Genomic DNA, 20,897 nt, shown 5'->3' on the forward strand with positions numbered 1-20,897 from the left:
TAGATTTCTTAAACAAACTTCATTCACGGCATACCAATAATTTAATCATAGCCAGCTCATCAGCTTCCTTCATTAAATAATGCTTTTATTCATTCAATGCATTCTGTTACTACTCGGTTGCAACTCAGTAAAAACTAAACTTCACTCGGTACACATTCTGCCTTCATTAACTGATAGCGATAACCTTAGGGTTTACCGACTAGGTTCCTTAGGGTTTACCGACTAGTATCTTTGCTCGGTAACATAGTATATTATTAACCTTACAATCAATAACATATGTATGATATCAAAACAATCTAAACATCATGATCTCATCATTGTCTTACTTGGTAATAGTTGCCCATTGAAAAACTTATTTCTCCCCTTATTCATCATATTCTTTCTGTGTCTTTTATCGACATCTTTATACTCGTCAAATCATACTTCTCAAGATATGGCAACATTATACTGAATTAGAAAATCAATTTCTTGACATCAATGACAAAATAATAATATTAAGATAGTAAACATCCTTAATTAGTTATATCCATAATCATTAACAACCTTCTCAATATCCTTATTGAAATGCCAACAATCTCTCCTTGTCTGTTTTAATGCCAACAATCTCCCCCTTTGGCATTGATGGCCAAAAAAATTGATTTGACCTAATTGATTCGGATTGCTGTGAGATTCTAAAATGCTGAAATGCTCTCCCCCTGTCATCAGTCTTCTCCCCCATACATTAGTATCCACTCCTTTTCTCCAGTCTTCTCCCCCTTTGACAACAATGCCAAAAAGTAAAGAACTAAAACATAATTTCTTCCTATATGAAGTGATTTTTTTCTGTTGTGTATCAACTTAGTCTCGGTCAGAGCATTTATGTCTTCAATTCCTATTCCTTGTATTGTTTCCTGCACACCATTAGAAAACATCCTAAAGAGTGTAAATCAGCATCAACTCCTAAAAGATATTCTGTAGAGTCATCAAATTGATGCTTTCACCAAACTCGGTCAGTGAGTAGAAGATAGGGGTAGGACCCATAACTTACTTCTAAGATACTCAAAAGTGTCCCTTGGCAGTGGCTTGGTGAATATATTTGCTATTTGTTCCTCCAACACCACTTTCTTTTCCTGAGCTTCTTCTCTAAGATAATGATATTTGATAGAGATGTGCTTTGTCTTAGAGTGCATAACAAGATTCTTTGAAATGTTAATGGCACTAGCATTGTCACAGATTATAGTTACTGGCTCGATAACTTTCTCATTTATACCTTCCAATAGTTGTTTGATCGATGCTATGTTGGTACAATTCAATGCTATAGCAACATATTCAGCTTCTGTTGTTCACTATGAAACACATCCTTGTTTCTTGCTAAGCCAACTCACTAGTCTTTCTCCTAAAAAGAAAGCTCCTCCACTTGTGCTTTTCCTATCATCAATGTTGCCTGCCCAATCAGCATCAGTATAAACTTTTAAATCAAAATCATTTCTTTTCTGATATACTAAGCCACAATCCTTGGTGCCTTTCAAGTATCTGAAAATTCTCTTGATTACTGTCATGTGTGTTTCCTTAGGATCAGCAAAGAATCTTGCAACTATACCTACTACATGTGCTATGCCTAGCTTGCTTTGAAAAACATATTGCAACTTTCTAATCATTGATCGGTAAAGTGTCTCATCAACAGATGCAGATTCATCATTCTTTGATAGTTTACAGTTGGTAGTCATAGGAGTACTTACTGGTTTTGAATCCTCCATTCCAAATTTCTTCAAGATTTCCTTTATGTACGTGGATTGAGTAATGAAAATCTCATCTTTCATTTGTAGTATCTATAAACCTATAAAATACTTTATCTCACCGATTAATGACATCTCAAATTATTTGCTTATTTCATTTCCAAAGTTCTTGCATAGAGAGTCATTTCCACAAAAGATAATATCATCAGCAAATATGGCTGAGATCAGTATTTCATTTTCATCATTCTTCATGTACATGTTACTATTTTCACTTGTTCTTATAAAACCAATCTTGATTAGATAAGAGTGCAATCTTTCATACCATGCTCTAGGTGCTTGTTTCAAACAATATAAAGCTTTGTTCAATTTACATACCTGATCTTTATTCTTGTCTTCAACAAATCTTTCAGGGTGTTCAATAAAAACTTCTTCTTCTAATTTCCCATTTAGAAATGCAGATTTGACATCCATTTGATATACCTTGAAATTGTTGTAAGCAACATATGCAAGAATGTTGTTACTCCTTCAAGACTTGCCATAGGTGCAAAAGTCTCACCATAATCAATTCCTTCTTCTTGGGCATAACCTTTCCAAACTAGTCTTGCTTTATTTCGAATGACCTCACCTTTTTCATTCACCTTGTTTCTGAAAATCCACTTTGTACCGATTACATTTTTGTCCTTTGGTCTTGGGACTAGTGTCCATGTGTCATTCTTCTTGATTTGATCAATCTCTTCTGTCATAGCATTTATTCAATCTTCACTATTAAATGCCTCTTTCACTATTCTTGGTTCAAATTCAGATATCAGACATGTGTTCTGTCTCAGTTTGTTTGTTGTCATTATAGGAACATCCTTATCTCCTATAATCTGAATTGATGCATGATGTCTTTTGACATACTTGGCTAATACAGGCTTGGTAGGCTTTGTATGATCTTCTTCATCACTCAATAACTGAATATTTTCTTCATTTCCTTCTGTAGTTTTCTCGGTAGGACTTGTCAGTTGGACATAGACAAATTCATCATAATCTTCTGGTTCTTTGGAGTTTCCTTCATCATTTCTTTTTGGAAATTCATCAATTTTCACATTTGCACTTTCTACTATTTTGATAGATGATTTGATCAGACATTTAAATGCTTTACTTCTAGAAGAAAAACCAAGAAATGTTTCATCTTCCCTTTTTTTATCAAACTTACCATTTCTATCATCTTTGTGTACATAGCATCTACTTCCAAAGATTTTAAAATAACTTACATTAGGTTTCTTGTCATACCAAATTTCATATGGTGTCTTCAAAGTTCTTTTCTTCAGTTGTACTCGGTTTAGGGTGTAAACTACTATGCTTATTGCTTCTCTCCAAAATGTTTGTGGCACTCTCTTTTCAATCATCAGGGTTCAGGCACAATCCACAATAGATCTGTTTCTTCTCTCAGCAATTTCATTTTGTTGTGGAGTTCTCAGTGCAGAGACTTGTCTTTTTATACCATGATCATTGCAGAATAAGTTGAACTCATCAAATGTGAACTCTCCTCCTCTATCTGATTTAAGACATTTCAGTTTCCTCCTGTTTCATTTTCAACTCTTCCCTTGTACCATTTAAATATTTGAAAAGCTTCTGATTTTTCTTTTAAAAACATAACTAACATCATCCTTGAATAATCATCCACGAATAATACGAAATATTTATCACCATAATACCTTTGAACTTTCATAGGACCACAAAGATCAGTGTGCAAAATATCTAAATTTCCCTTGGAAGTGTAGGACTTACTTGTAAAGCTTGATCTTGTCATTTTACCCATCTGGCATCCTCGACACATAGCATTCTCAGGTTTTTCAAGACTCGATAGACCTCTTACTTGGTGCTTCTTGCTTATTTTGATCAGATTATCAAAATTTACATGACAAAACCTTTTATGCCATAACCAGGTATCATCTATCTTTGCATACAAACATTTATTCCTATTTGAGTGAAGGTGAAATGTGTTACCTTTTGTTTGTGTCCTGGTAGCAGCTAAGCTTCCATGCTTGTCATGAACTTTGACAATTCCTTTCTGAAATTCTATTCGGTATCCTATATTGTTTAGTTGTGCTACACTCAACAAATTGTATTTCAAACCTTCAACCCAATAAACATCATTGCATCTTGCATTGTAAAGAAGTGTTATAGATCCTTTACCTTTTACCGGACATGGTGCATCATTACCAAATCTTACATAGCCTCCATCATAGTCTTCTAACATAACAAACTTGTGTTTATCACCTGTCATGTGATGTGAGAATCCACTATCTATGATCCAAGAATCATTAGTATTTATGTGAGATATTAGGGCTTTTTCTTCATACCTTTCTTCATCTGATCCATCTTTGGTAGCCACATAAACTACTTCCTCTGTATCAGTTTCACCTGATTTATCATCATTGGCTTCCTCATCGGCTATTAAACATGACTTTCTATCTCTTCTTCTGAAGTCTCGGTGTCCTCTATAATAATTATCTTTCTGTCTATAATCTCAGTAATCTCTCTTTTCAGTAGAATTTTTGTCAGGATAGTTAGAAGCAATATGTCCTATCTTATCACAATTGAAACATTTCAAAGGTAGTTTTCCTTTATACTTACCTTTGCCTCTCGGTAACCTTCTAGCTAATAGTGCTTCAAACTCTTCTTGCTTTCTTATTTCCTCATATAGTTTGTGTACTTCCTCCATGTTCTTGCGAAATCTTTCACTTGCTCCACTGTGATCCCCTTTAGTGTACTTACTCGTTCTATCATTGTACTCATCAGATTCACCAATATGAAAAGAACTAAATGCAGATTCAACTTTATTTACCGATGACCAACTATTATCAAAGTTACTTAACTCAAATGCATGTAGCTTACCAATAGTCGCATCTAAGGAAACTGACATATTGGGTACAAACCTCAATTCATTGATTGCAGAGACTTGGATTGCATAAGCTGGTAGAAGGGTTCTTTACAACTTACTTGTTATATCCTTTTCTTCAATAGTTCCACCTGCTCCTTTGATTTGATTGACAATCTCCTTTACTCTTGTACTCTACTAGGTTACGTTCTCACCTTCATTCATCCTCATAGATTCAAGTTGTCCTCTTAGACTATCCACTTTTGCTCTTTGAACATGTTCATCTCCACCATACACAGATATGAGCTTGTCCCACATTGCCTTTGCATCATTGCAGCCTTCTAGATCATTAAACTCTGAATTGGTCAATGCAGATGTTATTTCAATCATTGCTTGAAGATGTTCTTGCTTTGCCTTTATTTCTTCCATTGTCAATGGATAGGTGCTCGGTGTGATGAAATTATTCTCCAAATAACATACAACATATTCTCCAACTCCTGATAGGTGCAGCTTCATCCTTTTTTGCCATGTAGAGAAACTTGACTTGTTCAGCTTCGGTGCATCCCTCTTATACATCTTTGGATCTTTGCCTCAAGTACCTTTAAACTTTTTTTTCTGTAGTCCAAAGCTCTGATACCAATTGATAGTTCTGATACTTAATGTAGGTACAGATGCCAAGCTAATAAGATGAGAGGGGGGGGTGAATCATACAAACTTAATCTTCCATAAAAACAATAGATTCAACCTAGGTAACATATACTTCAGTATTATAACCAAAAATTGCTAAACATGCAAGCTCAAAAGAATATAAACATCATAACACTCATAACACCATATTTAACGTGGAAACCCAAATAGGGAAAAACTACTGTGGGATTTCGGACCCACTAAGAAATATACTCTTCTAGAGTATTCTCGGTTAAAAGCAAATCCTATTAAAGATTACAAACACATTGCTAGATGTGACCTGGTTAAGGGATTTCCTTCAGACCTGTTAAGATCTTCACCTTGTTAGAAGTGACCTTGTTAAAGGATTTCAAACACTCAATCATAATGTCACCTTGCTAGAGGGTTTTACAAATAAGACTGTTAAGTCCACTCGATTAAGATATTTTTTGTCACTTTACAAAATAACAATAATAAAAATCTATCTGCAACTTCACATCTAAAATGCTAAAGCAGATTCTTATTTGCTCAATACAATAGGACTAATCTTGTCCATCTGCTAGACTCAATACTCTATTATTCAAACAGGTCTTCAAGCTTCTGTGCTCGGTAATCATTATGTAGCATCCCTGTGCATACACTTGCCCGCATACATTGTTTATCAACAGTTCCTTATTAATAAACAATTCACCAACCACTTAATCTCCTTGATCACATTTCCCATGATCAATCATAGCCATCAGATCTTCAACCTTTGACTAGGTTCAATGTATCCTTCGATCTGAAAATGTTTTACCTCACCTTGGAACTTGCATACATTTCTTGGAACTTGTGCTAGGGTATTGCGGTTCAATCTGAGCTATAGATCTTCCTGTCAATTTTCCTTTGCCATAGATTCTTAAGCAAACTTCATTCACGGCATACCAATCATTTAACCATATCCAGCTCATCAGCTTAATTCAATAAATAATGCTTTTATTCATTCAATGCATTCTGTTACTACTCGGTTGCAACTCAGTAAAAACTAAACTTCACTCGGTAGACATTCTGCCTTCATTAACCGATAGCGATAACCTTAGGGTTTATCGACTAGGTTCTTTGCTCGGTAACATAGTATAGTATTAACCTTACAATCAATAACATATGTATGATATCAAAACAATCTAAACATCATGATCTCATCATTGTCTAACTCAGTAATAGTTGCCCATTGAATAACTTATTTCTCCCCTTATTCATCATATTCTTTCTGTGTCTTTTACTGACATCTTTATACTCATCAAATCATACTTCTCAAGATATGGCAACATCATACTGAATTAGAAAATCAATTTCTTGACATCAATGACAAAATAATTATATTAAGATAGTAAACATCCCTAATTAGTTATATCCATAATCATCAACACCCTTCTCAATATCCTTATTGAACTTGAACCCGAACTTTGAACTTTGAAAGGTTCAAGGTTCAAGTTCAATGACAATTGTTCTTTTTAGTTGCCATAGAAAAACTAGCATAACTTTTTACTACGAGCTTCATTTCTTAACTGTAGAATAAATAAGCTAAGTATAGAATAACCTAGAAATCATTTTTGCATATGACACATAAAAATTGATATTTAATTGTTTGGGCATATGGGTAACCCAAAAATTAAACAATTAAAATCTCCCAGCCGACATGGAGTTTGGCCATAAAAACTGGTCATTTTGGAGAAGAGGATGTTAAAATTATCTCTGCAAGAGCATTTGATGTCATCTTTCATAGAATTCGAAAAACAATGACTTCTTTGTGACTGGCAGGTGGGGGATGTCCAAGGGGGTCCTTGAAAGTTTGAACAAAGTTGACCAACACTTTCAACATTAAAACATTAGCAATAACCTGTTTTTAGCTGATTATTAGGCTTAGGTACGAGAAAAAATATAGGGGTAACAGGATATGACTCAAACAAAATTTTATGAAATATTCCTTCAAAAGTTTCCTCAAATAAGAATTTCTCAAAGGTTTTTTGAAATGGCAAAACCTTTTTATATTAAGATTAATCATGTATGCACAACGTGTTTTTGCAAGATGCATATTGAATTTTCCATGCACTATGATATTTTTCATCATATTTGTTCTACTTTGCACACTAACAATGTTTTGCAAGAATGCAATATACAAGCACCTCCTAAGTCGGTAAGAGAATTTATTTCAGTGTGCTATGTAATAAACATGATGGTTGCATTTATTATAACATGCCTTGTTTGGAAGGTTCTTGTGATATATGTGGTGGTTTGCAACATTTAACAAGATGTGTACATTTGGAGAGCACACATGAAATTGGTAGGAAACTAGTTTCTTTTGGAAAATACAAGACAGTCACATATGGAGTTAAAGATGAAAAATATTTGAAGAGATGTGAAATAGTGAAAAATGATATATGTGTAGCTCAATTTATGAAAACATTTCAAGAGAAACTAGTTTATGAGTAGATAATGCATACACATAAAGCTCGATGGTTAGATGAGCAATTCAAGTTATGTAAGGAGACATTTCCTCTTGGCACCATTGTCTCTATCGTTGATTTTGCTGAAAATTATACACTACAACCTCAAAATAAAGTGCAATCTATGTATTATCATTCTACACAAGTTTCTATTTTTGTACACATAACATTCATGCATGCAGATGATAGCACAAAGGAGGATAGAAAGGTAGCAAGAGAGTATCACTTATACATAAGTGTTAATTGTAATCATTCATCAGAGTTTGTACAAGGATTCTTTAAAGTTTTCTATCATAATTTAAAGGAAAGAAGCATACAATACAACCGACACTTAAAATGGTCAAATAATTGCACCGCACAATTCAAGAATGCAAGGATGTTTTATTGGTTGACAAGAATGCATATGACATTTTTGGAATTTCACTAAGGCTTGACATGGTAAGGGAGACCACTATGGTGCAAGAGCATGTGTAAAAAGAGCCCTAGCAAGAGAAGAATCGAAGTATCAAGGTAGTGCTGAATTGATAGATGCAGAAACAATTATGCAATGGTGTAAGTCTACGATGGGTCTATGTAATCCAGGTACGTAAATAGTTCATAGATATTTTTGGTTGATAACTGAGTTTAACATTTAAAACTATCTATATTGTTGTGCAGTTGTAGGATCGAGTGACATGCACTCATTTATGAGTTTAAATGCAAGTTCACTAGTAATTTATACGAGACAAATGGTATGTTTTTGCTCTTCATGCATGTATTATTTGTAGGAAGAATGTGAATCACAAGAGTGGGTTGACAAATGGTCTTGTAGACCATTGGTTCCCATTTATACATATCAAATTCCCAAAGCGCTACAATTATGCTAGATGGAAACATCAATGGATTTTGACCATGTATCCAACCTAGTGGATTCAGGTGATATTTTGAGTTAATTTTTTTGCAACTATTTTTTTTGGTTCATTTTGTTGTACATCATACTTTATTTTTGGTATTAATTATCACTTTATAAAATGCAGGTTATGTGTATGCAGTTGTTGCAGAAGAGAACAATGAAGAAGTAACAAATTACTATTTGTGTTGTTGTGTTGAACCTAAAAGAGAATTGGCAACCACAACCATTGATGGAGAGGGTATTGAGTACCCAATAGGGTATGTTGTCATGAAAAAAACATGGCTTAGGAGATACCCTATCAAGATTTATGATGTTTGGTTGTTCGAGGAATTTGAAACATATAGACATATTCTTCATTTCTCTAACCTTGTTGTCGCAACAAATATTCATTTGATAAAGTATCGTGGTAGACCTCATAACAAGATTTTATGGAAATTTTGTGAATCTGACTATGAGGCAATACTTGACACAATACAGATTAGAGCCGATCCTAAAGGCTCATTTGATTAATTCTACGGTTCAGAGTAGAATGATTTTGAGAATTTTGTATATATCATCGATGAATTATTCTATATTCATTTTTTGTATATATTGTGTGAAATGTGCCTCGAATTAACTTGATTTGTGTTCAGGGCGATCAAAATAACCTACCTTGATGGTGTTAGAGTAATCAAGTCTTTACTTGATTAATTAAATAACATTTGTTTAATTCTTTAAGTTCTCTATTATCTCTTTTTACACTTAAGCTAACATTAGGTGCATAATAAATTCTTTTATTAATTATTATGTGCAAGCCTAGGTTTTCCCTTTTAGGATTTCTTAACCTATTAGAGGTTATTTTTCTTTTGCTTGTATTATTATCCCATTACAAATTTTGTGAATATTGAACTCTCATATTTTGAGCATATTTTATGTGTATTTTTTTTTTGTTATTTGCTTCCTTGCTTCTCCTTGTAGAAGGTTATTCAACATGCAGAGATCTTTAGGCTACTATCGTTTTGTATTTGTCAACTCTCACATGGCATCACAGCTTCAGATCTACAGCTGTTTGTTCTTATTTTGAGAATTTTTGCATTGGAAGCAGATCTGGGTTTGAGGAAGTTTTTTTATGCACTTAGGGATAGGTCTTTTTCTGAGCACTTTGGGCCTAAACAGACCTCACTATCGTGCTCAAAAGGCCCAAAAACCCCTATAGTCATATAAAACTTGCCTAGTTTTGACTCCTAAGAATCTGGGGGTAATTTTTCTTCAGTACCAGGCCGTACAACCCTAGCATGCAGTTCGAGAAAAAAATTCAAAAAATAAAAAGTTTTGCCCTTTTAGGGCATGTATACTGACTTTTTGATTTTTTGAAAAAAATAGAAAAAGAATCAAAAATCAAATTTTTTTGGAAAAAGGCGAAAGGAAAAAAAAAGTTCTTGAAAAATATCAAATTTTTTGAAGCTATGGTTCAGAGGGTACTCTGTACCCCTGAAAGTCCAACCGTCAATTATCAGTCGAGTCGACCGGACCTTTCAGCACGGGCCCCCTGTTGGCTCTGTCGGCCCTCCAGCCCCCACTGGCTGTTGCACCCACCGTCGACTTCCCCTCCCCACTACCGGCCTTCATTGGCGCCTTCCTACTCGATTTTGTTGTTTGACTGTACTTTTTTCCAGTCAAAGTCAGGTCTCCTTTTTGCACTATCGGGGTCGTAGAATGGGCAAACGGACTCCATTTTGTGAAAATGAATAGGCATTGGTAAGCTCTGAGCATTTTCTATTCAAATATATGATATTATTTCTAGGAATTTTCATCAATTACATGAGATTTAAGTTTCAATTTTGTTTTCTTCTGCACTACTTCCATCTTATCAGTATGTACTAGGGTTTGGGTTTATCTATTGTGGGGGGCTTTCTTTTTCTCACTTTCTGTCATTTATATCAGAAATCTAGATCATCAAAACTCTCAAAACAAACAAACCCTTCTGCATCTTCTGTCTATTCTGAAAGATCACATAATAAAAAAAACCAACAAGCAGGTGCAGGTGCAGAGTTTTCATGGAAGATCCTTTAGTTGAGTTGTTGACATTACACAATTATCACACTTGGAAGCCCTGCATCACGAGTCTTCTGTGAGCATGAGGGTTGTGGTCTTGTTTGGATGAGGTTCAACCTCTATTATAGCTTCCTTATGAGCTTCTTCAACACAGAAACAAGATGGATGAGGCCATGTGTTTTCTCTCTTTGCATGTCTCTGACAGTGTTTTATTTTACCTTGATGAGTTGCTCACTCCTCGCACTATGTGGTTGAAGTTTGAGTCTCTCTTCGGAAGGGTTAATGAGATTCAGGCATTACAGATTGAGGCAGACTTGGTTTACTTGTCACCTGATTCCTTTCCCACCATTGAGGATTTTTTGAACAAGTTCAAGAGTAACAGATCTATTCTTTAGGTATGTGGCAAGCTCAAGATAGACATAGAGTGCATTCACTTGATTCTTTCGAAACTTCGGGGTCATTTTTAGCTTTTTGCCTCTTCTTTCTACTCCACCATGCATGGCTTGGGTGCTCATTTCACCATGCCTACCATTTATTTCTTTTGTGAGCGTTTCTCTCCTGAATAGTCTCATCTTTCTCAGGTGGACATGCTCTCAGGATCCAAGATAAAAGAATTGGTTGCTCAGTCCTCTAAGGAGAAGCAAAAGTAGAAACCGAAGCCAAAGAAGAATTTTGTTGCCAGTGAGCATTCCTCCAAGCCACCTCCTAAGTCTGATTCTAAACCACCATTTCCTCTGAAACATGGGAAATCTTCACAGTTTGGTGAGTCTTCCTCCAAGACTAAGAAGAAATTAGGAGACACTTGCAGTTTTTGTGGCAAGGAAGAAAATCTAGTTTCTAGGTGTTGGAAATGCTTAGAGGCTTTAGAGGAAGCTATGCAGAAGCATCACTTCTCCTCACCTCAGGTGTCTTCTCCTTCCATAGGGAAAGGACATGCTCTCACTACTCGAGCTTCAACCTATGGGTCCACTTGGATATTAGATTCTGGTGCTTCTCACCATACGACTCACACTCAGCAGTTGGTTACTTCTCTTGCCTCTTGTGGTACTTCATAGATTGCAGTGGATGACTCAGTTCAGGTTTCAGTCTTGGGTTTAATTTCTATCTCTTTGGATGGGGGTACTCTACAGGATGTTCTGGTTGTCCCTAAAATCTCAACGAACCTCCTGTCCATTTATCAGATTTGTCATTCTGGCTCTAGTAAGATAGTTGAGTTCTCACCACATAATGTGGTTATTCAGGACCTCCATGACTCTGATTTGGTTGTGGCTACTAGGAGTGTTGATACTCCATCTCGTATGTATAGATTTAATGGATGTGAGCCCTTTGCAGGTGTAGGTTTGTCTCTTATAGCACATGCAGATTTAGTAAGTAAGCTTTGGCATGAGCACTTGGGCCATGTCAATTAAATATATTTTCAACATATGAGTACAGAGGCACTTGTTCTTGGGCTCCCAGTAATTTCCTGCACTCATGGTGTTTGTCATGGTTGTGTGCTTGGCAAGCATCATAGAGATCCATTTCCAAAGGGAAGAGCCCCTTGTGATAATGGGAATGGCCTATTTTTCAGATGGATGTGAAGAGTGCCTTCTCACATGGGGACCTACAGGAGTAAATCTATATGGAGCAGCCTCAGGGATTTTTGCAAGACAGTTCTTTAGTTTGTATACATCGACGTTAATTGTATGGTCTTCACATCTAAAATGCTAAAGTAGATTGTTATTTTCTCAATACAATAGGACTAATCTTGTCCATCTGCTGGGCTCAATACTCTATTATTCAAATAGCTCTTCAAGCTTCTATGCTCGGTAATCATTATGTACCATCCCTGTGCATACACTTGCTTGCATACCTTGTTTATCAATAGTTCCTTATTTATAAACAATTCACCAACCGCTTAATCTCCTTGATCACATTTCCCATGATCAATCATAGCCATCAGATCTTCAAACTTTGACCAGGTTTAATGTATCCTTCGATCTAAAAATGTTTTACCCCACCTTGGAACTTGCATACATTTCTTGGAACTTGTGCTAGGGTATTGGGGTTCAATCTAAGTTGTAGATCTTCCTACCGATTTTCCTTTGCCATAGATTCATAAACAAACTTCATTCACGGCATACCAATCATTTAATCATATCCAGCTCATTAGCTTCCTTAATTAAATAATGCTTTTATTCATTCAATGCATTCTGTTACTACTCGATTGCAACTTGGTAAAAATTAAACTTCACTAGGTAGACATTCTGCCTTCGTTAACCAATAGCAATAACCTTAGGGTTTAGCGACTAGGTTCCTTATGGTTTACCGACTAGGTTCTTTGCTCGGTAACATAGTATATTATTAATCTTACAATCAATAACATATATATCAAAACAAAACAATCTAAACATGATGAAATCATCATTGTCTAACTTGGTAATAGTTTCCCATTGAATAACTTATTTCTCCCCTTATTCATCATATTCTTTCTGTGTCTTTTACCGACATCTTTATAATCATCAAATCATACTTCACAAGATATGGCAACATCATACTGAATTAGAAAATCAATTTCTTGACATCAATGACAAAATAATAATATTAAGACAATAAACATCCTTAATCAATTATATCCATAATCATCAACAACCTTCTCAATATCCTTATTGAAATGCCAATAATCTCTCCTTGTTTGTTTTAATGCCAACAATCTCCCCCTTTGGCATTGATGGCAAAACCAATTGATTTGACCTAATTGATTCAGATTGCTGTGAGATTCTGAAATGCTGAAATGCTCTCCCCCTCTCATCAGTCTTCTCCTCCATACATTAGTATCCACTCCTTTTCTCCAGTCTTCTCCCCCTTTGACAACAATGCCAAAAAGTAAAGAACTAAAACATAATTTCTTCCTGTATGAAGTGATTTTCTGTTGTTGTGTGTCAACTTAGTCTCCATAGAGCATTTATGTCTTCAATTCATGTTCCCTATATTGTTTCCTGCACACCTTTAGAAAACATCCTAAAGTGTGTAAATCAGCATCAACTCCTAAAAGATATTTTGTAGTGTCATCAAATTGATGCTTTCACTGAACTCGGTCAGTGAGTAGAAGATAGGGGCAGGACCCCTAACTTACTTCTGAGATACTAAAAAGTGTCCCTTGGCAGTGGCTTGGTGAAGATATCTGCTATTTGTTCCTTTGTGCTAACATACTCCAACACCACTTTCTTCTCTTGAGCTTCTTCTCTAAGATAATGATATTCGATAAAGATGTGCTTTGTCTTAGAGTGCATAACAAAATTCTTTGAAATGTTATTGGCACTAGTATTATCGCAAAATATAGTTACTGGCTTGGTAACTTTCTCATTTATACCTTCCAACAGTTGTTTGATCCATGCTATGTTGGTACAATTCAATGCTGCAACAATGTATTTAGCTTCTGTTGTTGACTATGAAACACATCCTTGTTTCTTGCTAAGCCAACTCACTAGTCTTTCTCCTAAAAAGAAGGCTCCTCAACTTGTGCTTTTCCTGTCATCAATGTTGCCTTCCCAATCAGCATTAGTATTAAATTTTAAATCAAAATCATTTATTTTCTGATATACTATGCCATAATCCTCAGTGCGTTTCAAGTATCTGAAAATTCTCATGATTGCTATCATTTGTGTTTCCTTAGGATCTGCAGAGAATCTTGCAACTATACCTACTGCATGTGCTATGTCTGGCCTGTTGTGAACAACATATTGCAACTTTCCAATCATGGATCCATAAAGTGTCTCATTAATAGTTGCAGATTCATCATTCTTTGATAGTTTACAGTTGGTAGTCATAGGAGTACTTACTCGTTTTGAATCCACCATTTCAAATTTCTTCAAGATTTCCTTTATGTACTTGGATTGAGTAATGAAAATCTCATCTTTCATTTGCAGTATCTGTAAGCATATAAAATAGTTTATCTCACCGATTAATGACATCTCAAATTCTTTGCTCATTTAATTTCCAAAGTTCTTGCATAGAGAGTCATTTCCACAAAAGATAATATCATCAGCAAATATGGCTGAGATTAGTATTTCATTTTCATCATTCTTCATGTACATTTTACTATTTTCACTTGTTCTTATAAAACCAGTCTTGATTAGATAAGAGTGCAATCTTTCATACCATGCTCTAGGTGCTTGGTTCAAACCATACAAAGCTTTGTTCAATTTACATACCTGATCTTTATTCTTATCTTCAACAAATCCTTCAAGTTGTTCAATAAAAACTTCTTCTTGTAATATACCATTTAGAAATGCAGATTTGACATCCATTTGATATACCTTGAAATTCTTGTAAGCAGCATATGCCAACAATGTTCTTACTCCTTCAAGTCTTGTCACAAGTGCAAAAGTCTCACCATAATCAATTCCTTCTTCTTGGTAATAACCTTTGCAAACTAGTCTTGCTTTTTTTCGAATGACCTCACCTTTTTCATTCAGCTTGTTTCTAAAAATCCACTTTGTACCAATTAAATTTTTGTCCTTCGGTCTTGGGACCAGTGTCCATGTGTCATTCTTCTTGATTTGATCAATCTCTTCTATCATTGCATTTATCCAATCTTCACTGTTAAATGCCTCTTTCACTATTCTTGGTTCAAATTCATATATTAGATATGTGTTATATCTCAGTTTGTTCCTTGTCATTATAGGATCATCCTTATCTCCTATAATCTGACTTGATTCATGATGTCTTCTGACATACTTGGCTAATACAGGCTCGGTAGGCTCTGTATGATCTTCTTCATCACTCGATAATTGAATATTTTCTTCATTTCCTTCTACAGTTTTCTCAGTAGGACTTGTCAGTTGAACATAGACAAATTCATCATAATCTTTTGGTTCTTTGGAGTTTCCTTCATCATTTCTTTATGCAAATTCATCAATTTTCACATTTGCACTTTCTACTATTTTTATAGATTATTTGATCAGACATTTAAATGCTTTACTTCTATAAGAATAACCAAGCAATGTTCCTTCTTCACTTTTTTGATCAAACTTGCCATTTCTATCATCTTTATGTACATAGCATCTACTTCCAAAGATTTTAAAATAAATTACATTAGGTTTCTTGTCATACCAGATTTCATATGGTGTCTTCAAAGTTCCTTTCTTCAGTTGTACTCGGTTCAGGGTGTAAACTGCTATGCTTATTGCTTCTCTCCAAAATGTTTGCGGCACTCTCTTTTCAATCATCAGGGTTCAGGCACAATCCACAATAGATCTATTTATTCTCTCAACAATTCCATTTTGTTGTGGAGTTCTCAATGCAGAGACTTGTCTTTTTATACTATGATCATTGCAGAATAAGTTGAACTCATCAGATGTGAACTCTCCTCCTCTATCTAATCTAGGACATTTCAGTTGTTTTCTTGTTTCATTTTCAACTCTTGCCTTGTACCATTTAAACATTTGAAAAGCTTCTGATTTTTGTTTTAAAAACATAACTGACATCATCATTGAATAATCATCCACAAATAATATGAAATATTTATCACCATAATAACTTTGAACTTTCATACAAAGATCAGTGTGCACAAGATCTAAAATTCCCTTGGAAGTGTAGGACTTACTTGTAAAGCTTGATCTTGTCATTTTACCCATCTGACATCCTCGGCACATAGCATTGTCAGGTTTTTCAAGACTCAGTAGACCTTTTACTCGGTGCTTCTTACTTATTTTGATTAGATTATCAAAATTTACAGGACAAAACCTTTTATGCCATAACTAGGTATCATCTCTCTACGCATACAAACATTTATTCCAAGTTGAGTCAAGGTGAAATGTGTTACCTTTTGTTTGTGTCCCGGTAGCAGCTAACTTTCCATGCTTGTCATGAACTTTGACAATTCCTTTCTAAAATTCTATTCAGTATCTTTTATTGTTTAGTTGTGCTACACTCAACAAATTGTATTTCAAACCTTCAACCCAATAAACATCATTGCATCTTGCATTTTTAAGAAGTGTTATAGATCCTTTACCTTTTACTGGACATGGTGCATCATTACCAAATCTTACATAGCCTCCATCATAGTCTTCTAACATAACAAACTTGTGTTTATCACCTATCATGTGATGTGAGCATCCACTATCTATGATCCAAGAATCATTAGTATTTATGTGAGCTATTAGGGCTTTTTCTTCATACCTTTCTTCATCTGATCCATCTTTGATAGCCACATAAACTACTTCCTCTGTATCAGTTTCATCTAATTTATCATCATTGGATTCCTCATCAGCTATTAAGCATGACTTTCTATCTCTTCTTCTGAAGTCTCAGTGTCCTCTGTAATGATTATCTTTCTGTCTATCATCTGGGTAATCTCTCTTTTCAATAGAATCTTTGTCAGGACAGTTAGAAGCCATATGTCCTATCTTATCACAATTGAAACATTTCAAAGGTAGTTTTCCTTTATACTTACCTTTCAAAGGTAGTGTACATTCAATTTCTTGAGGGTGAGATCTTGATTCTTGTTCTCTATGTTGATGATCTCCTCATCACAGGTAGCTCTAGTTTGAGATGACAGATCTGAGTCTTCTGCACTATTTCCTTGGTCTTCAGGTGATTGAGTCTTTTGATGGGATCTGCATTTACTAGAAAAAGTATTCTCTTGACATGCTTTGGTGCTTTATTATGCTTGATTGCAAGCCTGCTCCCACTCATTTTTAGTTAGGAGTTGTTTTGATTACTACTTGTCCCACTCCTTCAGTAGATTCTACACTTTACAGGTAGTTGATTGGTAGTTTGTTGTACCTAACTCACACTCATCTTGATCTTTCCTTTGTGGTTGGTCTTGTCTCTTGATTCTTCCATGACCCTCATGAGAGTCATTGGCAAGCTGCCAAACTTATTTTTCGGTACATTCAGGGCTCTATTTCTCATGGCATTCACTACACATCAGGGGAACCTCACATTGTTGGCTACACTGACTTAGATTGGGCTGGTGATGTCACTGATTGGAAGTCTACTTCTAGCTTTGTTTTCTATCTTGGCTCTGGTCTTATCACATGGTCTTGTAAGAAGTAGACTGGTCATGGATTAGAATCTACAGAGGCTGAGTATCAAGCTGTTGTGCTCGCTAGTTAGGAGATCTTATGGCTTCAACAATTGATGACTGAGTTTGGTTTTCCTCCTGATAGTCCTACTGTTCTTTGGTGTGACAATTAGAGTGTTATTCATATTTCCTGCAACCCGGTAGAGCATCAGCAGATGAAGCACATTGAGCTTTACATGCATTTTATCCGCTAGTTGATTTAGGATGGTCTTTACTTGATTAATTAAACAACATTTTTTTAATTCTTTAAGTTCCCTATTATCTCTTCTTACACTTAAGCTAACATTAGGTGCATAATAATTAATTCTTTTATTAATTATTATGTGCAAGCCTAGGTTTTTCCTTTTAACAAAGGTTGGCCTATTAGAGGTTATTTTTCTTTTCCTTCTATTATTATCACATTACACATTTTGTGAATATTGAGCTCTCATCTTTTGAGCATATTTTATGTGTATTTTTTTTTCTGTTATTTGCTTCCTTTCTTCTCCTAGTAACAGGTTATTCAGCTTGCAGAGATCATTAGGCTCATATCGTGTTGTATTTCTCAACTCTCGCAGATGGAATAACTGGAGAACATGATGTATCCTTGTTCATCAGGTTTTGGAGTAGCAATGTTCATGTTAAGCCGATGGGCTGATGGAACCTCCTTCTTGTTGATCGGCTATCGGGTGAGCTTGGTTAGCGTTACACTGATGACCCGATGAAGTCACCTTCGGCAATCGGGATGTCATCGGCTATCAGAGGAGTTTGTTGAATTCTATGTCAATTACCTAATGGATCCTCTTTGGTCAACTTTGTTGGTATCGGGGATCGAGATAGCCAGTTTGGGTGTGTTTCTGATGACCCGATGAAACCAACTAAGTGCTATCAGTGATCGGGATGACATGGTTGGTTGCTACATTGATACCCAATGAGTTCATCTTCCTTGGTATCGGGGATCGGGGTAGCCAGTTTGGTTGTCTTGTTGATGACCCGATGGAGTCACCTTCAGTGATCAGGGTATCATCGATGATCAGGAGAACCTGTTGGATGCTACATCGGTGGACCGATGGACCCATCTTCTTGGTCATCAGAGATCGAGGAAACTATGGAAGCAGATTAGCGATGGCCTGATGGAATCATCTTAAGGTCATCGGGAGATCGGGTCTACCTGTTGAAGGCTATCCTAATGAGCTGATGGAGCCAACTTGTTTAGAGTCGCATTAGTAGACTCATCTGTCTACTGGTTCATCGGGAGATCAGAGCAATGCATTTGTGGTCTTTCTGATGGCCAATGGAGTAGAGACCGACTACGGGTGTGCATTCGAACCGAAGTCCAGAAGGTGAAACACTTGGACACTAAAGATGGTCTTATCAGTATATATGAATATGAATTGACCTGACTTCCTGACGAATGTGGGATAATGGAAGAGTCATGAATATAGGACGGTCGACGGTTAGACTTCCTGGTGGTTGGAGCAACTAACTATTGTGTGAACTGCATTTGACAGATGTAATCAGAGTAGCCAAAGGAAACCGCAACGCAATGTTGGTTAGGTGGATGGATGTTACTGAATGATAAATTGTTGGAATCCATAACAGTTATGCTTAATCGATACCTTATAATCAATGGCTGATATATATGTTGCCAGAGATGTAACAGGTAGTGAGAAAGGTTACTATGTGATGTATGGTGTGGAGTCCTGTATGTTGGAATCCTGAGTGTTCTGCATAGGTGATGACTATGATCTGAACATAGATTCTGAGAAAAAATGTCTATGAAGAGGATCGGTAACTTTATTGTAACCTTATGTTAACTGTGAATTAAGTGATCTCTCTTTGGTGGTGGTTTTATTACCCATAAGGGTTTTCCCACATAAATTTGTTGTTAACTCTCGGTTGTATTTTCTGTGTGATTTTTTTTCATTAGTATGTGTATATATTAATGTTCTGCAAAATAATTTAAAGACATACTCGCTTGATTCCCCTTAGAATTGGTGTTAGGAGAGCATTTTCTACACCGTGCTTTCCTTACATATATAAATGCCCATGAGCTGATTTTTACATGTTTAGGGCATAATTTTGTATATTTAAATGGCAATGAGTTGATTTGTACATATTCAGATGCCAAATTTTGTATATTAAAATGCTGATGAGCTGAATCACACATATTGTAATGCCAAATTTTGTATAAAAGCCCATGAGATGATTTGTAAGACATTTTTTTATATATTCAAATAACCAAGAGTTGATTTGACCATATTTAGAGGCAAATTTTTTAATAATATGTGACAATGTTTTGTAACATTTTTTTGTGTCTATGTTTTGTGACTATGTTTTGAGTTTATGTGATGTGATAAAGTCAACCATGACCATTATTGATAAGGTCAATCATGAGCATTATTCATTCTTGTATAATCATAGAGAAGTATTTGAGTTATTATCAGGTAATAGGAGTCATAGATTGAGTCTAGATGCAATTTGAGCAAAAATTGTCATTATTGTCAAAAAAATGAAAAAAATGTTGTCAAGCAACTTGTACATCACTCCGATAGGGTATGAATCTTGACATTCTGGCATTTTGGGATGCACGAGAGGAGAAATGATAGTGTAAATTTGCCCACCTGAATGCACTTGTGATGTCAGTTTGTGCACACGATGAACCAAATCAATTCTAGCCTATCTTACATCTTTGCATTGTATGTAACTGACAGTTTTTGCCGCAGACGAAAAAATACTACCAATTGAAAATGGCTCCGAGTCGTCAAAAACTAAGATAGGCCATTGTAGATAAGACCCATGTGACCCCACAGGTTCAAACAGATCGATCATATGTTTTGGACTCAGGACACTTGAGAGATTGCGCCGGTAAGGTATGACTCTCGATGTTCTAGCACTTTGGGATGCATGAGAGGAGCATTCCTAGTGTAAACCTACCCACCCGGATGTGTTCATGAATTCATTTTGGGCACATGACAAACCGAATCAATTCTAGCCTATCTTGCAACTTTGCATTGCATGCAACTGACAATTTTTGTAGCAAGCAAAAAAATGCTACCAATTGAAAATGGCTCTGAGTCATCAAAAACTGAAATAGGTCACTGTAGAGGACCCTCACATGACCCCACAAGTTCAAATGGATTAGTCATATGTGTCTTGAATTAGAAAAAATAGTCTGTCAAAATTTGAC

Source organism: Cryptomeria japonica, chromosome 8 (assembly GCF_030272615.1).
Source record: "Cryptomeria japonica chromosome 8, Sugi_1.0, whole genome shotgun sequence".
In the NCBI taxonomy this organism is placed as follows: domain Eukaryota; kingdom Viridiplantae; phylum Streptophyta; class Pinopsida; order Cupressales; family Cupressaceae; genus Cryptomeria; species Cryptomeria japonica.